At 56.1% G+C, this 14,047-nt stretch overlaps 14 non-coding genes and 3 pseudogenes across 14 annotated transcripts; all 17 read left to right on the top strand.

The window, feature by feature from the left end:
* Nucleotides 1–33: 33 nt before the first annotated feature.
* On the top strand, nucleotides 34–224 carry LOC137354505 (U2 spliceosomal RNA). Its single transcript, XR_010970465.1, has one exon. It is a non-coding gene; the product is annotated as a U2 spliceosomal RNA (small nuclear RNA).
* Nucleotides 225–610: 386 nt separating this feature from the next.
* On the top strand, nucleotides 611–730 carry LOC137354748 (U2 spliceosomal RNA; annotated as a pseudogene).
* A 2,779-nt stretch (nucleotides 731–3,509) lies between these two features.
* LOC137354270 (U2 spliceosomal RNA) lies at nucleotides 3,510–3,692 on the top strand. The gene has a single exon (XR_010970337.1). It is a non-coding gene; the product is annotated as a U2 spliceosomal RNA (small nuclear RNA).
* A 386-nt stretch (nucleotides 3,693–4,078) lies between these two features.
* Nucleotides 4,079–4,269, top strand: LOC137355235 (U2 spliceosomal RNA). The gene has a single exon (XR_010970870.1). It is a non-coding gene; the product is annotated as a U2 spliceosomal RNA (small nuclear RNA).
* Nucleotides 4,270–4,655: 386 nt separating this feature from the next.
* Nucleotides 4,656–4,846, top strand: LOC137353994 (U2 spliceosomal RNA). The gene has a single exon (XR_010970144.1). It is a non-coding gene; the product is annotated as a U2 spliceosomal RNA (small nuclear RNA).
* Nucleotides 4,847–5,232: 386 nt separating this feature from the next.
* Nucleotides 5,233–5,423, top strand: LOC137354073 (U2 spliceosomal RNA). Its single transcript, XR_010970222.1, has one exon. It is a non-coding gene; the product is annotated as a U2 spliceosomal RNA (small nuclear RNA).
* A 386-nt stretch (nucleotides 5,424–5,809) lies between these two features.
* LOC137355249 (U2 spliceosomal RNA) lies at nucleotides 5,810–6,000 on the top strand. The gene has a single exon (XR_010970883.1). It is a non-coding gene; the product is annotated as a U2 spliceosomal RNA (small nuclear RNA).
* Nucleotides 6,001–6,386: 386 nt separating this feature from the next.
* Nucleotides 6,387–6,577, top strand: LOC137355124 (U2 spliceosomal RNA). Its single transcript, XR_010970763.1, has one exon. It is a non-coding gene; the product is annotated as a U2 spliceosomal RNA (small nuclear RNA).
* A 386-nt stretch (nucleotides 6,578–6,963) lies between these two features.
* Nucleotides 6,964–7,154, top strand: LOC137355123 (U2 spliceosomal RNA). The gene has a single exon (XR_010970762.1). It is a non-coding gene; the product is annotated as a U2 spliceosomal RNA (small nuclear RNA).
* Nucleotides 7,155–7,540: 386 nt separating this feature from the next.
* LOC137354004 (U2 spliceosomal RNA) lies at nucleotides 7,541–7,731 on the top strand. Its single transcript, XR_010970154.1, has one exon. It is a non-coding gene; the product is annotated as a U2 spliceosomal RNA (small nuclear RNA).
* Nucleotides 7,732–8,117: 386 nt separating this feature from the next.
* Nucleotides 8,118–8,308, top strand: LOC137354493 (U2 spliceosomal RNA). Its single transcript, XR_010970462.1, has one exon. It is a non-coding gene; the product is annotated as a U2 spliceosomal RNA (small nuclear RNA).
* Nucleotides 8,309–8,694: 386 nt separating this feature from the next.
* Nucleotides 8,695–8,854, top strand: LOC137354530 (U2 spliceosomal RNA; annotated as a pseudogene).
* An 883-nt stretch (nucleotides 8,855–9,737) lies between these two features.
* LOC137354282 (U2 spliceosomal RNA) lies at nucleotides 9,738–9,926 on the top strand. The gene has a single exon (XR_010970343.1). It is a non-coding gene; the product is annotated as a U2 spliceosomal RNA (small nuclear RNA).
* Nucleotides 9,927–10,312: 386 nt separating this feature from the next.
* On the top strand, nucleotides 10,313–10,503 carry LOC137353855 (U2 spliceosomal RNA). Its single transcript, XR_010970007.1, has one exon. It is a non-coding gene; the product is annotated as a U2 spliceosomal RNA (small nuclear RNA).
* Nucleotides 10,504–10,889: 386 nt separating this feature from the next.
* LOC137354482 (U2 spliceosomal RNA) lies at nucleotides 10,890–11,080 on the top strand. The gene has a single exon (XR_010970460.1). It is a non-coding gene; the product is annotated as a U2 spliceosomal RNA (small nuclear RNA).
* A 386-nt stretch (nucleotides 11,081–11,466) lies between these two features.
* LOC137354072 (U2 spliceosomal RNA) lies at nucleotides 11,467–11,657 on the top strand. Its single transcript, XR_010970221.1, has one exon. It is a non-coding gene; the product is annotated as a U2 spliceosomal RNA (small nuclear RNA).
* Nucleotides 11,658–12,043: 386 nt separating this feature from the next.
* On the top strand, nucleotides 12,044–12,152 carry LOC137354637 (U2 spliceosomal RNA; annotated as a pseudogene).
* Nucleotides 12,153–14,047: the final 1,895 nt, after the last annotated feature.

Genomic DNA, 14,047 nt, shown 5'->3' with positions numbered 1-14,047 from the left:
CCTGACGCGCGCAGCAAACGCAGTTTTACGGCCATCGCTTCTCGGCCTTTTGGCTAAGATCAAGTGTAGTATCTGTTCTTATCAGTTTAATATCTGATACGTCCCCTATCTGGGGACCAAATATTAAATTGATTTTTGGGACAGGGAGATGGAACAGGGGCTTGCCCCGTCCACTCCATGCATCCACCTGGTATTGCAGTGTTTCCAGGAGCGGTGCAGCTTCCCCCCTCCATGGGGGCGAGACCCCTGCTGAAAAATAGAATTCGCAATAGTGACGGCGCTGCTGCTCGGCTGACTTTGCTGCAGTTTTCCGTGGGCGCTACGCTGCCCCCTGTTGGATTGCCCCGCAGTTGCAGGCCGCCCTTTGCTGCCCAGCGCGCGCGTGTCTTTTTTCCTGCGCAATGCCTCGCGCAGAAGCGCAAGGAATGGCTGCGCGTGGCATGCACGCGTGCTTTCCTTTCTGCTTGCAAGGCCCGGCAACAAAAGGAGCTCTGGCTCAAAGACCGCCCGCCGTCGCCTCTTTCGCCCTAGGCTCGCCCACCCGGCGGCTACTTTGAGGTAGAGGCCGCACGCCGGGCCTGACGCGCGCAGCAAACGCAGTTTTACGGCCATCGTTTCTCGGCCTTTTGGCTAAGATCAAGTGTAGTATCTGTTCTTATCAGTTGGAGGACCGTGAAACCCCTCTTTGAGTCTCCAGTTCACTGGTGGGAAGCGATTAAGGAGAACATCAAGAGGTTCTTCATCCACAAAGGTGTTCAGAAGGCGAGAGAGAGACAGAGGGAACTGTCCCGACTCCAGAAAATTATGCAAAATCTACTCCGGTTGCAGTCAATGGGGGTCGAGGTCAAGGAGGACCTCCAAGAGGTGAAGAGCCAGCAGGCCTCGCTCTTTGCCAAGGAGGCCTCCAAGATCATCTTCCGGTCCAGAGTCCGCTCCATCGAGCAGGATGAGACGTGCTCGCGTTACTTCTTCCAAAAGGTACACAGAGAGAGCTCTGTTATCAGCAGCCTGAAGGAAGAAGATGGCTCGGTAACGTCTTCGCAGTCCGACATACTAAGGATCAGCAAATCCTTTTATGCTGGGCTGTATGACGCGAAGCCCACAGACAGCAGAGCCTCCCAGTCCTTCCTGTCATCTATCATAGAGGTCTTAGATGACAGCAGGAGGGAGGGACTGGACAAGCCGCTAACTCTGGACGAGCTGACAAAGGCCGTCGAGTCTTTCGAGGCGAGTAAAACTCCCGGGAGCGACGGCTTACCGGTCGAGTTGTACTCGGCCCTGTGGGACTGGGTCGGCCCGGACCTGCTGGAAGTATACGAGAGTATGCTCCTGGCCGGTAGCATGTCAGAATCCATGAGAAAAGGCATCATCACCCTCATTTACAAGCAGAAGGGGGAGAGGGTAGAAATCAGAAATTGGCGGCCCATCTCACTGCTTAATGTTGATTACAAGATTCTGTCCAAAGTCATAGCCAGTCGAGTCAAGTCTGCTCTGGAGCTGGTGATTCACCCCGATCAGACCTGTACTGTACCCGGCAGGAAGATCTCTGATAGCCTCGCGCTACTCAGGGATACGATCGCCTACGTACGGGACAGGAGGGTGGACACCTGCCTCATCAGCCTGGACCAGGAGAAGGCTTTTGACAGGATATCGCACACCTACATGATGGACGTGCTTTCCAAAATGGGGTTTGGGGAGGGAATCTGCAATTGGATCCAACTGCTCTACACAAACATCAGTAGCGCAGTGTCAATCAACGGGTGGGAATCTGAAAGTTTCCCGATCAAATCTGGAGTCAGACAGGGCTGTCCTCTTTCCCCGGTCTTGTTTGTTTGCTGTATTGAACCCTTTGCTGAGTCTATTAGGAAGGATGCGAGCATAAGAGGGGTGACAATCCCAGGCAGCGGAGGCACTCAGGTCAAAACCTCCCTGTACATGGATGACGTCGCCGTCTTCTGCTCGGATCCGCTGTCCGTGCGCAGACTGATGAGCATCTGCGACCAGTTCGAACTGGCCTCGGGAGCCAAAGTTAACCACGGCAAGAGCGAGGCCATGTTCTTTGGGAACTGGGCTGACCGATCCTTTGTCCCCTTCACCGTCAGGTCAGATTACCTGAAGGTGCTGGGGATATGGTTCGGAAGGGCCGGGGCGTGCACCAAAACATGGGAGGAGCGAGTAGCCAAGGTACGACAAAAGTTGGGCATGTGGGGGCAGCGGTCTCTCTCCATTGTGGGTAAGAACCTGGTCATCAGGTGCGAGGCGCTCACGTTGTTGCTCTACGTGGCGCAGGTCTGGCCCATACCCCACTCCTGCGCCGTGGCAGTCACCCGAGCCATTTTCCGCTTCGTCTGGGGATCTAAAATGGACCGGGTCCGGAGGGACACGATGTTCAAATCTCTGGACAAGGGCGGGAAAAATGTACCCAACGTGGCCCTCATCCTGATGACCACCTTCGTGTGCGGCTGCATCAAGCTATGTGTCGATCCCCAGTACGCAAACTCCAAGTGTCACTACGTGCTGAGGTTCTATCTGTCCCCGGTGTTGCGAAGGATGGGCCTGGTCACATTGCCGCGGAACGCTCCGTGCAGTTGGGCGGCGCCGTACCACCTATCCTTCGTGGAGCAGTTTCTGCGGAAAAACACCTTTGACCACCGGTCCATCAGGCAGTGGTCTGCACGGAATGTCCTCAAGGCCCTACGGGAAAAGGAAACGGTGGATCCTGTCGGATGGTTCCCCGAGCAGACCGTCAAAGTCATTTGGCGGAATGCCTCATCACCAGAACTTTCAAACAAGCACCAAGACGTAGCTTGGCTGGTGGTGAGAAGGGCCCTCCCCGTCAGATCCTTCATGCACACCCGAAGTCTCGCCCCCTCCGCACAGTGCCCCCGCGTTGGCTGTGGTGGGGAAGAGACGGTCGCCCACCTCCTCCTGGAATGTGCCTTTGCAAAGCAGGTGTGGAAAGAGATGCAGTGGTTTTTGTCAAGGTTCATCCCAAGCAGCTCTGTAACACAGGAGTCTGTGCTCTACGGGCTGTTCCCAGGGACGCACACCGAGACAAACATCAACTGCTGCTGGAGGACTATCAATTCGGTGAAAGACGCCCTTTGGTCTGCCCGAAACTTGCTGGTCTTCCAGCGCAAAGAGTTGTCCACCACCGAATGTTGCAGACTGGCACATTCCAAGGTCCAGGACTACGTGCTGAGGGACGCACTAAAGCTTGGGGCAGCCGCAGCAAAGGCTCAATGGGGAAAGACCACAGTGTAAGGTTCCCCCACCGAGCTGGACTGAGGGGCTGGATCCATGGGAAACCCCTCGAACTGTATCGTTAATATTCTGAATTGCTGTAAATGTAAAACTGTAATTGACATGACAATTGAGAAACGGAAGGGTTGGGAAGAAACTCATGACAGTACTGAAGGAAACTGATCTCCCTTGCAATGTTTGTATTTTTTGGTGCTGTTTGGAAACTGTTTGGCAATGTAATTTTTACAGATTTTTATGAATAAAGTATATTTTGGAAATAAAAAAAAAAAAAAAAATCTGTTCTTATCAGTTTAATATCTGATACGTCCCCTATCTGGGGACCAAATATTAAATTGATTTTTGGGACAGGGAGATGGAACAGGGGCTTGCCCCGTCCACTCCATGCATCCACCTGGTATTGCAGTGTTTCCAGGAGCGGTGCAGCTTCTCCCCTCCATGGGGGCGAGACCCCTGTTGAAAAATAGAATTCGCAATAGTGACGGCGCTGCTGCTCGGCTGACTTTGCTGCAGTTTTCCGTGGGCGCTATGCTGCCCCCTGTTGGATTGCCCCGCAGTTGCAGGCCGCCCTTTGCTGCCCAGCGCGCGCGTGTCTTTTTTCCTGCGCAATGCCTCGCGCAGAAGCGCGAGGAATGGCTGCGCGTGGCATGCACGCGTGCTTTCCTTTCTGCTTGCAAGGCCCGGCAACAAAAGGAGCTCTGGCTCAAAGACCGCCCGCCGTCGCCTCTTTCGCCCTAGGCTCGCCCACCCGGCGGCTACTTTGAGGTAGAGGCCGCACGCCGGGCCTGACGCGCGCAGCAAACGCAGTTTTACGGCCATCGCTTCTCGGCCTTTTGGCTAAGATCAAGTGTAGTATCTGTTCTTATCAGTTTAATATCTGATACGTCCCCTATCTGGGGACCAAATATTAAATTGATTTTTGGGACAAGGAGATGGAACAGGGGCTTGCCCCGTCCACTCCATGCATCCACCTGGTATTGCAGTGTTTCCAGGAGCGGTGCAGCTTCTCCCCTCCATGGGGGCGAGACCCCTGCTGAAAAATAGAATTCGCAATAGTGACGGCGCCGCTGCTCGGCTGACTTTGCTGCAGTTTTCCGTGGGTGCTATGCTGCCCCCTGTTGGATTGCCCAGCAGTTGCAGGCCGCCCTTTGCTGCCCAGCGCGCGCGTGTCTTTTTTCCTGCGCAATGCCTCGCGCAGAAGCGCGAGGAATGGCTGCGAGTGGCATGCACGCGTGCTTTCCTTTCTGCTTGCAAGGCCCGGCAACAAAAGGAGCTCTGGCTCAAAGACCGCCCGCCATCGCCTCTTTCGCCCTAGGCTCGCCCACCCGGCGGCTACTTTGAGGTAGAGGCCGCACGCCGGGCCTGACGCGCGCAGCAAACGCAGTTTTACGGCCATCGTTTCTCGGCCTTTTGGCTAAGATCAAGTGTAGTATCTGTTCTTATCAGTTTAATATCTGATACGTCCCCTATCTGGGGACCAAATATTAAATTGATTTTTGGGACAGGGAGATGGAACAGGGGCTTGCCCCGTCCACTCCATGCATCCACCTGCTATTGCAGTGTTTCCAGGTGCGGTGCAGCTTCCCCCCTCCATGGGGGCGAGACCCCTGCTGAAAAATAGAATTCGCAATAGTGACGGCGCTGCTGCTCGGCTGACTTTGCTGCAGTTTTCCGTGGGCGCTACGCTGCCCCCTGTTGGATTGCCCCGCAGTTGCAGGCCGCCCTTTGCTGCCCAGCGCGCGCGTGTCTTTTTTCCTGCGCAATGCCTCGCGCAGAAGCGCGAGGAATGGCTGCGAGTGGCATGCACGCGTGCTTTCCTTTCTGCTTGCAAGGCCCGGCAACAAAAGGAGCTCTGGCTCAAAGACCGCCCGCCGTCGCCTCTTTCGCCCTAGGCTCGCCCACCCGGCGGCTACTTTGAGGTAGAGGCCGCACGCCGGGCCTGACGCGCGCAGCAAACGCAGTTTTACGGCCATCGTTTCTCGGCCTTTTGGCTAACATCAAGTGTAGTATCTGTTCTTATCAGTTTAATATCTGATACGTCCCCTATCTGGGGACCAAATATTAAATTGATTTTTGGGACAGGGAGATGGAACAGGGGCTTGCCCCGTCCACTCCATGCATCCACCTGGTATTGCAGTGTTTCCAGGAGCGGTGCAGCTTCCCCCCTCCATGGGGGCGAGACCCCTGCTGAAAAATAGAATTCGCAATAGTGACGGCGCTGCTGCTCGGCTGACTTTGCTGCAGTTTTCCGTGGGCGCTACGCTGCCCCCTGTTGGATTGCCCCGCAGTTGCAGGCCGCCCTTTGCTGCCCAGCGCGCGCGTGTCTTTTTTCCTGCGCAATGCCTCGCGCAGAAGCGCGAGGAATGGCTGCGAGTGGCATGCACGCGTGCTTTCCTTTCTGCTTGCAAGGCCCGGCAACAAAAGGAGCTCTGGCTCAAAGACCGCCCGCCGTCGCCTCTTTCGCCCTAGGCTCGCCCACCCGGCGGCTACTTTGAGGTAGAGGCCGCACGCCGGGCCTGACGCGCGCAGCAAACGCAGTTTTACGGCCATCGTTTCTCGGCCTTTTGGCTAAGATCAAGTGTAGTATCTGTTCTTATCAGTTTAATATCTGATACGTCCCCTATCTGGGGACCAAATATTAAATTGATTTTTGGGACAGGGAGATGGAACAGGGGCTTGCCCCGTCCACTCCATGCATCCACCTGGTATTGCAGTGTTTCCAGGAGCGGTGCAGCTTCCCCCCTCCATGGGGGCGAGACCCCTGCTGAAAAATAGAATTCGCAATAGTGACGGCGCTGCTGCTCGGCTGACTTTGCTGCAGTTTTCCGTGGGCGCTACGCTGCCCCCTGTTGGATTGCCCCGCAGTTGCAGGCCGCCCTTTGCTGCCCAGCGCGCGCGTGTCTTTTTTCCTGCGCAATGCCTCGCGCAGAAGCGCAAGGAATGGCTGCGCGTGGCATGCACGCGTGCTTTCCTTTCTGCTTGCAAGGCCCGGCAACAAAAGGAGCTCTGGCTCAAAGACCGCCCGCCGTCGCCTCTTTCGCCCTAGGCTCGCCCACCCGGCGGCTACTTTGAGGTAGAGGCCGCACGCCGGGCCTGACGCGCGCAGCAAACGCAGTTTTACGGCCATCGTTTCTCGGCCTTTTGGCTAAGATCAAGTGTAGTATCTGTTCTTATCAGTTTAATATCTGATACGTCCCCTATCTGGGGACCAAATATTAAATTGATTTTTGGGACAGGGAGATGGAACAGGGGCTTGCCCCGTCCACTCCATGCATCCACCTGGTATTGCAGTGTTTCCAGGAGCGGTGCAGCTTCTCCCCTCCATGGGGGCGAGACCCCTGTTGAAAAATAGAATTCGCAATAGTGACGGCGCTGCTGCTCGGCTGACTTTGCTGCAGTTTTCCGTGGGCGCTACGCTGCCCCCTGTTGGATTGCCCCGCAGTTGCAGGCCGCCCTTTGCTGCCCAGCGCGCGCGTGTCTTTTTTCCTGCGCAATGCCTCGCGCAGAAGCGCAAGGAATGGCTGCGCGTGGCATGCACGCGTGCTTTCCTTTCTGCTTGCAAGGCCCGGCAACAAAAGGAGCTCTGGCTCAAAGACCGCCCGCCGTCGCCTCTTTCGCCCTAGGCTCGCCCACCCGGCGGCTACTTTGAGGTAGAGGCCGCACGCCGGGCCTGACGCGCGCAGCAAACGCAGTTTTACGGCCATCGTTTCTCGGCCTTTTGGCTAAGATCAAGTGTAGTATCTGTTCTTATCAGTTTAATATCTGATACGTCCCCTATCTGGGGACCAAATATTAAATTGATTTTTGGGACAGGGAGATGGAACAGGGGCTTGCCCCGTCCACTCCATGCATCCACCTGGTATTGCAGTGTTTCCAGGAGCGGTGCAGCTTCTCCCCTCCATGGGGGCAAGACCCCTGTTGAAAAATAGAATTCGCAATAGTGACGGCGCTGCTGCTCGGCTGACTTTGCTGCAGTTTTCCGTGGGCGCTACGCTGCCCCCTGTTGGATTGCCCCGCAGTTGCAGGCCGCCCTTTGCTGCCCAGCGCGCGCGTGTCTTTTTTCCTGCGCAATGCCTCGCGCAGAAGCGCGAGGAATGGCTGCGCGTGGCATGCACGCGTGCTTTCCTTTCTGCTTGCAAGGCCCGGCAACAAAAGGAGCTCTGGCTCAAAGACCGCCCGCCGTCGCCTCTTTCGCCCTAGGCTCGCCCACCCGGCGGCTACTTTGAGGTGGAGGCCGCACGCCGGGCCTGACGCGCGCAGCAAACGCAGTTTTACGGCCATCGTTTCTCGGCCTTTTGGCTAAGATCAAGTGTAGTATCTGTTCTTATCAGTTTAATATCTGATACGTCCCCTATCTGGGGACCAAATATTAAATTGATTTTTGGGACAGGGAGATGGAACAGGGGCTTGCCCCGTCCACTCCATGCATCCACCTGCTATTGCAGTGTTTCCAGGAGCGGTGCAGCTTCCCCCCTCCATGGGGGCGAGACCCCTGCTGAAAAATAGAATTCGCAATAGTGACGGCGCTGCTGCTCGGCTGACTTTGCTGCAGTTTTCCGTGGGCGCTACGCTGCCCCCTGTTGGATTGCCCCGCAGTTGCAGGCCGCCCTTTGCTGCCCAGCGCGCGCGTGTCTTTTTTCCTGCGCAATGCCTCGCGCAGAAGCGCGAGGAATGGCTGCGAGTGGCATGCACGCGTGCTTTCCTTTCTGCTTGCAAGGCCCGGCAACAAAAGGAGCTCTGGCTCAAAGACCGCCCGCCGTCGCCTCTTTCGCCCTAGGCTCGCCCACCCGGCGGCTACTTTGAGGTAGAGGCCGCACGCCGGGCCTGACGCGCGCAGCAAACGCAGTTTTACGGCCATCGCTTCTCGGCCTTTTGGCTAAGATCAAGTGTAGTATCTGTTCTTATCAGTTTAATATCTGATACGTCCCCTATCTGGGGACCAAATATTAAATTGATTTTTGGGACAGGGAGATGGAACAGGGGCTTGCCCCGTCCACTCCATGCATCCACCTGGTATTGCAGTGTTTCCAGGAGCGGTGCAGCTTCCCCCCTCCATGGGGGCGAGACCCCTGCTGAAAAATAGAATTCGCAATAGTGACGGCGCTGCTGCTCGGCTGACTTTGCTGCAGTTTTCCGTGGGCGCTACGCTGCCCCCTGTTGGTTTGCCCTGCAGTTGCAGGCCGCCCTTTGCTGCCCAGCGCCCGCGTGTCTTTTTTCCTGCGCAATGCCTCGCGCAGAAGCGCGAGGAATGGCTGCGCGTGGCATGCACGCGTGCTTTCCTTTCTGCTTGCAAGGCCCGGCAACAAAAGGAGCTCTGGCTCAAAGACCGCCCGCCGTCGCCTCTTTCGCCCTAGGCTCGCCCACCCGGCGGCTACTTTGAGGTAGAGGCCGCACGCCGGGCCTGACGCGCGCAGCAAACGCAGTTTTACGGCCATCGCTTCTCGGCCTTTTGGCTAAGATCAAGTGTAGTATCTGTTCTTATCAGTTTAGTTCTATCTGTCCCCGGTGTTGCGAAGGATGGGCCTGGTCACATTGCCGCGGAACGCTCCGTGCAGTTGGGACGTGCCGTACCACCTATCCTTCGTGGAGCAGTTTCTGCGGAAAAACACCTTTGACCACCGGTCCATCAGGCAGTGGTCTGCACGGAATGTCCTCAAGGCCCTACGGGAAAAGGAAACGGTGGATCCTGTCGGATGGTTCCCCGAGCAGACCGTCAAAGTCATTTGGCGGAACGCCTCATCACCAGAACTTTCAAACAAGCACCAAGACGTAGCTTGGCTGGTGGTGAGAAGGGCCCTCCCCGTCAGATCCTTCATGCACACCCGAAGTCTCGCCCCCTCCGCACAGTGCCCCCGCGTTGGCTGTGGTGGGGAAGAGACGGTCGCCCACCTCCTCCTGGAATGTGCCTTTGCAAAGCAGGTGTGGAAAGAGATGCAGTGGTTTTTGTCAAGGTTCATCCCAAGCAGCTCTGTAACACAGGAGTCTGTGCTCTACGGGCTGTTCCCAGGGACGCACACCGAGACAAACATCAACTGCTGCTGGAGGACTATCAATTCGGTGAAAGACGCCCTTTGGTCTGCCCGAAACTTGCTGGTCTTCCAGCGCAAAGAGTTGTCCACCACCGAATGTTGCAGACTGGCACATTCCAAGGTCCAGGACTACGTGCTGAGGGACGCACTAAAGCTTGGGGCAGCCGCAGCAAAGGCTCAATGGGGAAAGACCACAGTGTAAGGTTCCCCCACCAAGCTAGACTGAGGGGCTGGATCCATGGGAAACCCCTCGAACTGTATCGTTAATATTCTGAATTGCTGTAAATGTAAAACTGTAATTGACATGACAATTGAGAAACGGAAGGGTTGGGAAGAAACTCATGACAGTATTGAAGGAAACTGATCTCCCTTGCAATGTTTGTATTTTTTGGTGCTGTTTGGAAACTGTTTGGCAATGTAATTTTTACAGATTTTTATGAATAAAGTATATTTTGGAAATAAAAAAAAAAAAAAAAAAAAAAATCTGTTCTTATCAGTTTAATATCTGATACGTCCCCTATTTGGGGACCAAATATTAAATTGATTTTTGGGACAAGGAGATGGAACAGGGGCTTGCCCCGTCCACTCCATGCATCCACCTGGTATTGCAGTGTTTCCAGGAGCGGTGCAGCTTCTCCCCTCCATGGGGGCGAGACCCCTGCTGAAAAATAGAATTCGCAATAGTGACGGCGCCGCTGCTCGGCTGACTTTGCTGCAGTTTTCCGTGGGTGCTATGCTGCCCCCTGTTGGATTGCCCCGCAGTTGCAGGCCGCCCTTTGCTGCCCAGCGCGCGCGTGTCTTTTTTCCTGCGCAATGCCTCGCGCAGAAGCGCGAGGAATGGCTGCGCGTGGCATGCACGCGTGCTTTCCTTTCTGCTTGCAAGGCCCGGCAACAAAAGGAGCTCTGGCTCAAAGACCGCCCGCCGTCGCCTCTTTCGCCCTAGGCTCGCCCACCCGGCGGCTACTTTGAGGTAGAGGCCGCACGCCGGGCCTGACGCGCGCAGCAAACGCACTTTTACGGCCATCGCTTCTCGGCCTTTTGGTTAAGATCAAGTGTAGTATCTGTTCTTATCAGTTTAATATCTGATACGTCCCCTATCTGGGGACCAAATATTAAATTGATTTTTGGGACAGGGAGATGGAACAGGGGCTTGCCCCGTCCACTCCATGCATCCACCTGGTATTGCAGTGTTTCCAGGAGCGGTGCAGCTTCCCCCCTCCATGGGGGCGAGACCCCTGCTGAAAAATAGAATTCGCAATAGTGACGGCGCTGCTGCTCTGCTGACCTTGCTGCAGTTTTCCATGGGCGCTACGCTGCCCCCTGTTGGCTTGCCCCGCAGTTGCAGGCCGCCCTTTGCTGCCCAGCGCCCGCGTGTCTTTTTTCCTGCGCAATGCCTCGCGCAGAAGCGCGAGGAATGGCTGCGCGTGGCATGCACGCGTGCTTTCCTTTCTGCTTGCAAGGCCCGGCAACAAAAGGAGCTCTGGCTCAAAGACCGCCCGCCGTCGCCTCTTTCGCCCTAGGCTCGCCCACCCGGCGGCTACTTTGAGGTAGAGGCCGCACGCCGGGCCTGACGCGTGCAGCAAATGCAGTTTTACGGCCATCGCTTCTCGGCCTTTTGGCTAAGATCAAGTGTAGTATCTGTTCTTATCAGTTTAATATCTGATACGTCCCCTATCTGGGGACCAAATATTAAATTGATTTTTGGGACAGGGAGATGGAACAGGGGCTTGCCCCGTCCACTCCATGCATCCACCTGGTATTGCAGTGTTTCCAGGAGCGGTGCAGCTTCCCCCCTCCATGGGGGCGAGACCCCTGCTGAAAAATAGAATTCGCAATAGTGACGGCGCTGCTGCTCGGCTGACCTTGCTGCAGTTTTCTGTGGGTGCTACGCTGCCCCCTGTTGGCTTGCCCCGCAGTTGCAGGCCGCCCTTTGCTGCCCAGCGCGCGCGTGTCTTTTTTCCTGCGCAATGCCTCGCGCAGAAGCGCAAGGAATGGCTGCGCGTGGCATGCACGCGTGCTTTCCTTTCTGCTTGCAAGGCCCGGCAACAAAAGGAGCTCTGGCTCAAAGACCGCCCGCCGTCGCCTCTTTCGCCCTAGTCTCGCCCACCCGGCGGCTACTTTGAGGTAGAGGCCGCACGCCGGGCCTGACGCGTGCAGCAAACGCATTTTTACGGCCATCGCTTCTCGGCCTTTTGGCTAAGATCAAGTGTAGTATCTGTTCTTATCAGTTTAATATCTGATCCGTCCCCTATCTGGGGACCAAATATTAAATTGATTTTTGGGACAGGGAGATGGAACAGGGGCTTGCCCCGTCCACTCCATGCATCCACCTGGCATTGCAGTGTTTCCAGGAGCGGTGCAGCTTCCCCCCTCCATGGGGGCGAGACCCCTGCTGAAAAATAGAATTCGCAATAGTGACGGCGCTGCTGCTCGGCTGACTTTGCTGCAGTTTTCCGTGGGCGCTACGCTGCCCTCTGTTGGATTGCCCCGCAGTTGCAGGCCGCCCTTTGCTGCCCAGCGCGCGCGTGTCTTTTTCTCTGCGCAATGCCTCGCGAAGAAGCGCAAGGAATGGCTGCGCGTGGCATGCACGTGTGCTTTCCTTTCTGCTTGCAAGGCCCGGCAACAAAAGGAGCTCTGGCTCAAAGACCGCCCGCCGTCGCCTCTTTCGCCCTAGGCTCGCCCACCCGGCGGCTACTTTGAGGTAGAGGCCGCACGCCGGGCCTGACGCGCGCAGCAAACGCAGTTTTACGGCCATCGCTTCTCGGCCTTTTGGCTAAGATCAAGTGTAGTATCTGTTCTTATCAGTGCTTATTTGATTGAGAAGAGACCATGATCATTGCCTTTTGATCCTGGGGAAGCTTTGAGTAAAATGGCTATAACCAATTTTCGAGCTTCGGGCCAGGGAGTGCGCAACACCGTTCGGGTGGTCGTGAAGGACAAGGAAGGAGATGCACCGGTCGATCGCACCTTCTTCATCAAGAAAATTCTCTTCGATTGCTGCGGATTTCAAGCGACGGATGTCTTCTGCCTGCAGGATTTCCCCAGCAGTGGATACTTCGACGTGACGTTCCGGAACGTGGCGGGATGCATCAAGTTCCTGAAGGCGTTCAAGGAGAAAGGGGACCGGGCTCCACTGTCGATCCTCACAGCGGAGCCGCTCTTCACGCTTCCGTCACAACGGGACCGGGTGGTGACGATTCACCTCTACAACCCCCATGTTCCGGTGGTGGATGTACTCACCTTTCTCGCCAGGTACGTCGAGGTGGCCGGCAGCAGCACTGATGTCAAGGACCCCTTTGGGATCTGGACCAGCAAGCGGCAGGTCAAGGTGACCTTGAAGGTAGATCCCAGTGGAGCCATCATCCACCCTCCCTCCAGCTTCGCTATCGGGGGAAGTCGAGGCTTCTTGGTCTACGCTGGGCAGCCCAGAGTTTGTCGCACCTGTGGCAAATCTGGTCACATGGCAGCCAACTGCAGCACGGTTGTTTGCAAGAACTGCAAGGAGGAAGGCCATCAGACCAAGGACTGTAAGCAGACTAAGTGTTGCAACTTGTGCGGTGCGGCAGGCCATCTCTACAAGACCTGCCCCAAACGTTGTCTCAGCTATGCTCAGGCGGCAAGGTCCAAGGAATGGCAGGGCGAAGGTTCGACGAAGGCGTCCGCTGTTCGAAAGGAGACCAGCAACCTTCTCCGCAGTGAGGAACTTCAACCTGAGAAGGAAGGGGAGGCGGCTGAAACCAACGACCCAGCACCTACCCAGCGCCCGGAAACCCCTCCTCCACAAACAGAATCAATGGAGGAGGAGGCAGCAGATGGACAAACAGGTCAGTGGCAAGTGGTCCAGAGGAAAACCACAAAGAAAAATCATCCCAAAGCCACCACCCAAACCAGTGGCAAGAGGAGGCTTTCTTCTGAATCAGACTGCAACAACTCCTCTTCACTGGACGGGGAAATGCTGGAACGACAGCCCCTTCAAAAGAGGCGGCAGAACTCCGAGATGGATGATCAAGCATCCCAGCCCCCGGGCACTGGAAGCTGTGATGGGCCCGGCGTGCCCCAACCCCAATTCCCCACACGTAACGACGTGGCCAACGCATCTCAGCTCCGGGACACCGGGAGCAAAGACACGTCTGGCGCACCTGAGCTCCGGGAGACCGGGAGCTGTGATGTTTTCGAGGAGGAACAGATGGAAGCAGCTGAGGACAACCCAATCCTCTCTGCCTACAAGACCCCCCCGATGTCACCCGAGCGGCACAAACCCTGCAGGAAAAATCAGGAGGGGTTTCTGAGCCCAACCAACGTGAAACTGCTTGCGCATACGATGGGTATGCAGGAACATCCCGAAGGGGAAGGACTGGGACTAGCGAGGACAAATGGTATGGGAAGCAACAACTAATTTTTAGTTAAAAATGGGTGTAAGAATTGCTTCCATTAATGTGCGTAGCATTAAATCGACTACGCGATGTGTTTCAACCTTGGATTACCTTGCCAAGGTCAAAGCTGACCTACTGTTTCTGCAGGAGTGTGGAATACCACACCTCAGCACCTACAGGCAGTGGTCGCGATGGTGGTCCCACGGGCCATCGATCTGGTCGGGGGGTAATGACTGCCGTTCCTCCGGCCTGGGTATTCTGCTGCGGGGAGGTAACTTCACCATCTCCGAAGTTAAGGAGGTGGTGGGCGGCCGCCTCCTCGTAGCAGACGTGATGTACAACAACGCTCCGCTCCGGTTGATCAACGTGTACGCCCCGGTACAA

The sequence above is a fragment of the Heterodontus francisci genome, chromosome 41 (genome assembly GCF_036365525.1).
Source record: "Heterodontus francisci isolate sHetFra1 chromosome 41, sHetFra1.hap1, whole genome shotgun sequence".
Taxonomy (NCBI): Eukaryota; Metazoa; Chordata; class Chondrichthyes; order Heterodontiformes; family Heterodontidae; genus Heterodontus; species Heterodontus francisci.
This window is presented reverse-complemented; position numbering and strand designations above follow the sequence as displayed.